The sequence below is a fragment of the Pan paniscus genome, chromosome 2 (assembly GCF_029289425.2).
Source record: "Pan paniscus chromosome 2, NHGRI_mPanPan1-v2.0_pri, whole genome shotgun sequence".
NCBI classification, from domain to species: Eukaryota; Metazoa; Chordata; class Mammalia; order Primates; family Hominidae; genus Pan; species Pan paniscus.
Window position 1 is genome coordinate 177,421,451 of NC_085926.1, and position 9,286 is coordinate 177,430,736.

A 9,286-nucleotide genomic window follows, 5' to 3' on the forward strand; every position below is an offset into this window, starting at 1 on the left:
TACAAAAATGAGCCGGGCATGGTGGCGGGCACCTGTAGTCCCAGCTACTCAGGAGGCTGAGGCAGGAGAACTGCTTGAACCTGGGAGGCAGAGGTTGCAGTTAGCCAGGATCGCACCACTGCACTCCAGCCTGGGTGACAGAGCGAGACTCTGTCTCAAAAAAAAAAAAAAAAATTTAAACTTTTATACTAAGAAAAGCTTTTACAATCCCAAGTTGAGGTTTTAGTCCTTAGGTTAACATTTTGGTGCATATTACATCAGGCTTTTTTCCTTTGTTTATATTATCTGCTTATCTATATAAAGATATAGATATAATTTTACATATAGACATATATAACTATATTTTAATATATAATTACATGTAGTTACACACATAATATATAATAATTATATATAATTATGTAGTTACACACAGTTTTATTTATATAATTTTTACACATCACTTTTAATAAAATAACAACATACTCTATAAATACACAATCCGGTTTTTTGGGTTTTTTTGAGATGGAGTCTCGTTCTGTCGCCCAGACTGGAGTGCAGCAGTGCAATCTCAGCTCACTGCAACCTCCACCTCCCAGATTCAAGTGATTCTCCTGCCTCAGCCTCCGGAGTAGCTGGGACTACAGGCGCCTGCCACCACGCCCAGTTAATTTTTTTGCATTTTTAGTAGAGATGGGGTTTCACCTTGTTGCCCAGGCTGGTCACGAATTCCTGAGCTCAGGCAATCTGCCCGCCTCAGCTTCGCAAAGTGCTGGGATTACCGGCATGAGCCACGTTGCCCAGCCTAATACTGCATTTTTACATTTGTTTTATTTCTCTTGACTGTGAATGGGGCCCATGTAAGATCTGTTTGTGTGTATAATAAGTTCTTATAAATTTTAACTTTTTAAAATAGATTTGTGTATTATGTTAGTGAATGATAGCTGGTAACTGCATATATCTTATGCATTGATGACATGCCTTTTTCTTAACTTTTTGGATATGTCTAGGCTATGCAGTTCATTTGTCAGTCTTTTGAAACTGTCACAGATAAAAATTTTCCAATATATTTATTGAAAAAAATTCATGGCCAGGTGTGGTGGCTCACACCTGTAATCCCAGCACACTGGAAGGCGGAGGCAGGTGGATCACTTGAGGTCAGGAGTTCAAGACCAGCCTGGTCAACATAGCAAAAACCCGTCCCTACTAAAAATACAAAAAAAAATTAGCTGCATGTGAGGGCACACGCCTGTAATCCCAGCTATTTGGGAGGCTGAGGTAGGAGAATCACTTGAACTCGGGAGGCAGAGGTTGTAGTGAGCAGAGACCACGCTACTGCACTCCAGCCTAGACAACAGAGTGAGACCCTGTCTCAAAAAAGCAAAAAACAAACAAACAAACAAAATCACATATTTTGAAACTGCACAGTTCCAATCCACGTTGTTCAAGGGTCAAGTGTATATGGAATGATCACAGGTTCTACTTGTAAATTATTCTTCTTGCTTTTGTCATCCAGTCTAGAGTCCCTATGTGCTTCTGGATCTGGCGTACCACAGATAGTACACAGGCTTTTAAATCCCTGTGGGAGTTTATCAAAGTCTGACAGTTGATAACCAAGGTGAGTGATCCTAGAGTATCATAACGTGATTCTCTAGGTTATATGAGGTAAGGGGAGGAGTGGCAAGGAGAGTGTGCACTCAACAATGCTAACTTCGTAATATCAAGTAGGCACGATAGGCTGATTATGGCCTAATTTAATGCTCAAATTCTTCAATAATTTAGTTTTTCCTTCTGGATTATGACCATTTGGGGAGCAGGTTTTATTAGAAATTAACAAACACAATAGTAAGCTTAAATATAGGCTTTCTTCCAGTCAGTTTAGGTAGAGCTGGTAACTGGCATTTATTTGAATAATTTTGCAAAGACCGATGATTTTCGTAACTAATAATTAATCCCTTCTCATTTGTATAGTGGTTAGTAAGAGGGGGAAAATAAAAATAATAATCTCCCTGCTTCTCATAGATTTTTCCTAAAAAAAAAAAAAAAAAGAAAGAAAAAAACTTTCCCACCTCCCTCCACCTCCCGCTGAAAAAAAAGAAGGGCTGGGCGCGATGGCTCATGCCTGTAATGCCAGCACTCTGGGAGGCTGAGGCGGGCGGATCACAAGGTCAGGAGATCGAGACCATCCTGGCTAACATGGTGAAACTTCGTCTCTACTAAAAATACAAAAAATTAGCCAGGCGTGGTGGCGGGCGCCTGTAGTCCCAGCTACTCGGGAGGCTGAGGCAGGAGAATGGTGTGAACCCGGGAGGCAGAGCTTGCAGTGAGCAGAGATCACGCCACTGCACTCCAGCCTGAGCGACAGAGCAAGACTCCGTCTCAAAAAAAAAAAAAAAAGAACAAAAGAAATGCCTTTTTCCTTCATTCCAACAAAACAAAACAAACTCTATAACCAATTCCTGGTTAGAAATGTAGCGCATACTACATGTTAGGTGTGGCAAATGACTTTTCTTTTGTTTACTATTGTTTTAATCATGTGTCAGGGTGGAGAGAAACAACTTTAAATGGAAGAAGGAATTGTGTAGTCACCACCCACATCTTCTCAAGCATTGGTGGAAGCCTCAGCCTAAGTGGATATTTGGGATCCATTCTCCAAGTAGCAACTGGAATGTGCTAGCAGCCACTTTCACATTAATGGGAGAACTGTTATAGCCCTTGAGTGAAAGCATGGCTTATTTCACCTAGTATCCCTGGTGCCAGGCTTAGAGCAGGAGGTCAAAAAGTTAGCAGATCAGAAGTTTTGCTTGTAAATTATTCTGCTTCTTTTTTCATCCAGTCTTAGAGCCCCCCAAAATGCACTCTTGGATCTGGTGCACTGTTGTTGGTACGAACAGTAAATCACAGGCTCTACCTAAACAGCTAATGAATGAACAAAACATCTTATATAAAAGCTCCATCTTAACAGAAGTTTAAAAAAGTTCTGTGTTGGTGAGAGTTGGAGGAAAAGGTGTACTCCCAAACATATTATTGGGGAAATGTAAATTGTTTAAGTCCTGTGTAATTTGGCAATGACCATTACAATTAAAAATGTATATACCCTGTGACCCAGCAAAGTCTCTTCTGCTAATTCATCCTGCACAAAAACTCTCATATATGCGCAAACAAAAGAATAGTCATTACAGCATTCTTTGTAATAGTAAAAGACTAGAAACAACTTAAATGTCTCTTCAATAGAGAACTGGTGAAATAAATCATGGCATATACAGGTAATAGGATTCTGTGCTGATGTTAAAAGGAATAAGAATTATACAGGTTGACATGGACTGACCTCCAAGATAATACTGTTAAGTAAACAAAGTCAAGTACAAAATCACTTGTTCAGTATGTTACAGCTTATGTAAATAACAATAATGGGGGGAAGGAATATAAATATATGTTTCTATTTGAAAAGACTATCTCTGGAAGGTTACATAAGAAACTGGTAACAGTAGTTCAATTTGGGGAGAGGAACTGAGGAATTGGGAGGATTGAAAGAGGAGAAAGGGAGCTTTGTTTTTCACTGTTGTGTCATTTCAGTTTCTAGCTGTATGTATACCATTTAAAATTATTAAAATAAAAATGTCCAAAGTAAATATTTTAAAATTGATTTCCAAAAAGAATAATGCTTTTTTTTTTTGAGACAGCGTTTCTCTCTGTATCCTAGGCTGGAGTGCAGTGATGCGATCCTGGCTCACTGCACCCTGGACCTCCCAGGTTCAAGTGATCCTCACACCTCAGCCTCTTAAATAGCTGGGACTACATGCATACACCACCAGCCTGGCTAATTTTTTTTATTATTTTTTGTAGAGACAGGGGTCTCACTGTGCTGCCCAGGCTGGCCTTGAACTCCTGGGCTCAAGCAGTTCTCCCACCAGGGCCTTCCAAAGTGCTGGGATTACAGGTGTGAGTCACTGTGCCCAGCCGAGAATGCTTTTTTTTTTTTTTTTTTTTTTTGAGACGGAGTCTTGCTCTCTCGCCCAGGCTGGAGTGCAGTGGCGCGATCTTGGCTCAGTGCAAGCTCCGCCTCCCGGGTTCACGCCATTCTCCTGCCTCAGCCTCCCGCGTAGCTGGGACTATAGGCGCCCGCCACCATGCCCGGCTAATTTTTTATATTTTTAGTAGAGACGGGGTTTCACCGTGTTAGCCAGGATGGTCTCGATCTCCTGACCTCGTGATCCACCCGCCTCGGCCTCCCAAACTGCTGGGATTACAGGCGTGAGCCACCGCGCCCGGCCCGAGAATGCGTTTTAAGATCCCTAGTGTATTGTGAGTTACATTTGGATCAGAAAAAATAGAGAAGGGGGAATATATCTACATAATCAGTTGTATAAGCATAGAACCACCCTGAAGAGGAGACGGCTAGGGATACAGGTAAAAGGGAAGACTTAGTTCTCTGTATCTTTTTATACTTTCAGATTTACATACATGTCTGTGTATATACATATATAATATATACAGATTATATTATTATATATTATATATAATTGAAATTATTGTTTTTCAAGTTTACTAGAAGCATGGAAGTGGAAAGAGAAAGATATCTTGAAGTAGAAACAGCATACTCAGTAGGTTCAGACAACTCTAGTTTCAAATCCTGACTCTCAATAGCTTTGTTATGTTGGGCAAGCTGGTAAATCTCTGGGCCTCTTCTGCCAAAACCCTCAGAAGGATAAGTCGATTAATGGAAAATATTGTATATAAAGCGTCTTTCCTATGATAGCACATAAAGTTCAGTAATTTGTAGTCATTATTATTGTGTGGCCGATGAAATCCTTTCTATTCCAAAGCAGTTTCAAGTGTTCCAAAGAAGCCATCCTTAGCAAGAACCTTGGACTCAGGAGAGTATTGCTCCTCGAGCTGTGTAACAGCCTTACAACATGGTGTTGCTACTGACCTAGATCAATGAGAAGCCCTGATTTGCCCAAAAGTGGCCCCAAGTGACACAGTGTCACTTTACAGCACCAGTTGATTAAATGTTGGCATTGCTAACTCACATGGTGATTTTCCCCAAAAGCTATATTGAATGAACAAAGAAGAGGTTTTTTTTTTTTTTAAAGATAATGAAATAACAATATAGACTCGTACAACTCACCGAGAATTTAGCACCTCATCTTTTTTTCTTTACTTTCTTGTCTGTTCAGGACCATTGTTAATACCATAGCAAACCTATTAGTGTGTTATAAAGTTACCAGCTGTGACCAAACATACTTCTATTTGCTTCTTTGTAGATCTAGGTTACATTATTGAAATGGATAGATCTCTTACTATTCTGATGGCAAACATGTATGAATCTTACCAATCATATTTCTATTGTTGAAAAACCCTATATATGATACCAGGTATTTATCTTTTATCTCAGTAGTGCTTGGATGAGTGTTATACATTTGGAACTTCAGTACACAAAGGATGGTGCTTACAATGACTCCTCATACACACAAAAATGTCTATTTTGAAAATTGCTTTTTACTACTGCCAACTTTATATATTTTGCAGCATGAAACAAAATAATTCTAAATGTACATAAATTTTTGTGTCATTTCTTCCTGACAGATGGATGATAATTTTCTGAATTTGTTTCCTAGCTTGCATAAGCAGCAGTTGCATTTTTTTTTCAATGCTGAACTTAATCAAAGCTGAGACAGAGGATAAGATATGTAACATTTTGTAATGACTGCTGAAATTCCATAACCTGAGTGCTGACAGGGCTGGTGAAGAAAGTAGAGAGGATCCAGCATCACAAGTCCTGGTGGATCATTACAAGAATGGAGGACCAGCGACCCAATGTGGCAAAGCCAATTGTTGCACCTGGGGCCACAGAGGAAATTCTTGATGCTTGGATATTACAAATGATTTTTGAAAGGCTCTTTATTTTTGTAAACTGGATTCGGAATCAACCACTGAGCACCTACTCTGGGCTAGATAAATTTATATACCTGTTACTTCAACATCTTTTGTTTTTAGGTTGACATACCTGATATATTGGTTCAGGGGGAAAATTGCAAGCATTGATAGTTTTGATATGCTGTGCCTTTGAGAACTGAAATAACAGACAATAACCTTGAGTTGTTGCGGTTTAATCTGACTAGTTATTGACAACATTAATATAGGCTGAGCCAAGACTTTAGAGAAAACATGTTAGACAACAGGGGAGAAATATCACTACTCAAAAAACCCCAACCCTCATATATTTTATATTTCATAAAGCAGATTTTGCTGGGTTAGTACTTTTGTTTTAATGTACTTTCAACTAGTTTTCCTAAGAATTGAAGATTGGGAGGCCGAGGCAGGTGGATCTCTTGAGGCCAGGAGTTCAAGACCAGCCTGGCCAACATGGTGAAACTCCTTCTCTACTAAAAATACAAAAATTAGCTGGGCATGGTGGCACATGCCTGTAGTCCCAACTACTGGGGAGGCTGAGGCAGGAGAATCACTTCAACCTGGGAGATGGAGGTTGCAGTGAGCCAAGACCATGCCACTGCACTCCAGCCTGGGCTATAGAGCGAGACTGTTTTACAAAAAAAAAAAAAAAAAAAAAAAAAAAAAAAAAAAAAAAGAATAGAAGAAAACAGCCATACTGTTAAGTCAAAGGAAATAACGTCATTAATATGGAGGATGCCCATCCACCGACATAGTTCTTTTAGAAGGCTGAATAGGTTTTCTTTCTGAACAATCTCATGCTCCAGCAATTCAATATTTCAGGGCCAATAGTCTTAGTGTCCTATTACATTTTTTATTGATTAAAATTTATCAAAGGATTCACAAGTGTGCACTTTTATCTGTGTCAACTTGTGATTTGTCCTGAAACATCAGATGTAATGTGAAGTTTATTTCCTTTGAAATTCATTTCAATGGCTTATTATTAAATGAAGCCGTGGTTCTAATGGGACATCAAGAGATTCCAAGCCAACCTGATATTACGAATGAATGAACAAACAAATGATCTGTTTTCTAGTATTTTTCCAAATTATCAAATGGAGCAAAACCTGACTTTAAGCAAAATCATCTGAGTGTCACTTCCATCTTCTTTGTGCTGTCAGATTTACAATTCTCCTGCACAGTTTGGTTACTCCGCACACGGTGCAGGACAGTTTTAAATCTGGGGAGGAGACAGTCCCATCTCAGGCTTTCCAGAGGCTAGAGGGCGTGGTCCTCATCATCAACCCTCTTGAACTGTTTTGTTTTAAGATAAACGCTGAACAAGTGGAACAAATATTTTACTCTCTTTTAGACTAGATAGGTATTTTACTTCTAGGATATATTATCTTCAAACATGAGAGATGTTGGAGATAGTATTGAAGAGAGATATCAATGTTCAGCGATATCAAAATCTAGTTAATTTGCTGTATATAAATTATTTGGCATTTAAATGCTACATTGATTTAAATGGATAACTGTGTATTATAAACTCACAAATAGCATCTCTTCAATATTTAATTATTAGAAAACATCTCAATATTTTATACTCTTCAGCTACTAGTCAAACACATCATAAAAACATAGATTGGAAGAAGAAATATTTTGGGGATTTGATATGCAGCTACAGTGACAGCTATAATAATGGGGACAACAGTTAACATAGGGTACTTAATGCACGCTATGCTGGTTATATTACATGTGTTAGCTCAGGTCTGCAAACTCTTCTTGTAAAGGGTCCAGTAATAAATGTATTCTCCAGCTGAGTGGGACACATAGTCTCTGTCTCCCAACTACTCAACTCTACCCTTACAGAGCAAAATAGTCATAAATGAGTAAGTGTGGGCTGTGTCCTAATAAAACTTAGTTTAAGGTCACTGAAGTGTGAATTTCGCATAGTTTTCACATCTCTCTCCTTCTTTCTTTCGTTTTCTTTTTTTTTTTTTTTTTCAGGGACTTGCTTTGTCACCCAGGCTGGAGTGCAGTGGGGAGATCACGGGTCACTGAAGTGTGAATTTCGCATAGTTTTCACATCTCTCTCCTTCTTTCTTTCGTTTTCTTTTTTTTTTCAGGGACTTGCTTTGTCACCCAGGCTGGAGTGCAGTGGGGAGATCACGGCTCACTGAAGCTTTGAACTCCCAGGCTCAAGCAATCCTCTCACCCTAGCCTCCAGAGTAGCTAGGGGGCATGCACCACCATACCCAGATAATTTTAAAATTTTTTGTAAAGACGGGGGTCTCCCTGTGTTGCCCAGGCTGGTCTTGAACTCCTGGCCTCAAGCGATCCTCCTGCTTGGACCTCCCAAAGTGCTAGGATTACAGCTGTGAGCCACCATGCCCAACCTGTCACATATTATTCTTTAAAATATTTTTAAAAATAATTTAAAAACAGAAATAATCATTCTTAGCTCAAGGCCAAAAAAAAAAAAAAAAAAGGCAGTCTTCCCACCTGCTTCCCCTTTTCCCCACCTCCCCTCCCCACCCCACACACAAAAGACTGGATTTGGCCCTAGTGCCATAGTGTGCTGACATCTGCATTATCTCACTGGGTTAATAGGGCTTTTCTAAATGGTCAGATATACTATGATTATATTGTCAAGTGAATGGGAAAGAGTTTTCCCGCTAGCCTTTTTTCCCACCCTACTGCCTCATCACTTTCTGCCACCCTCTGCCACTGAGACTGATGGGGTTTTAGTCAATAGTTTCTAAGGTTAAAAGTAGGCACTGCATGTCTAGACTCTAGACAAGGATCAATTACAAGGATAGGCAGCAATCTTAAGGGTTTGAGCGCTGGAGTGTCCTGATCGGGTTTGGGCGTTTTCACAGATGAAGCTCCCTTGATCAAGAGTGGCAAAGGGACAGAGCAACAAGTTGTTGCAGTAACCTGGGGATAAAGGAAGGTGATCTGGACTAGGCTGGTAGAAATAGGGGACTAAGACAGGCTGTTTTTGGGATGCCTATTTAGGATTGGGTGCTTGCTTGAATGAAGATTGATTAGCTGTTTTAAATACCTCTCACAGGATAAAAGAAATTGATTTTTTTTTTTTTTTTTTGAGACAGAGTCTTGCTCTGTCGCCCAGGCTGGAGTGCAGTGGCGCAATCTCGGCTCACTGCAACCTCTGCCTCCCGGGTTCAAGCGATTCTCCTGCCTCAGCCTCCTGCGTAGCTGGGACTACAGGCCCGGCTACTTTTCTCATTTTTAGTAGACACAGGGTTTCACTGTGTTGGCCAGGCTGGTCTCGAACTCCTGACCTCGTGATCTGCCCGCCTCGGCCTACCAAAGTGCTCGGATTACACGCATGAGCCACCACGCCCGGCCTGAAATTTTTTTTTTTTTAAAGAAATGAGTAAGTTTT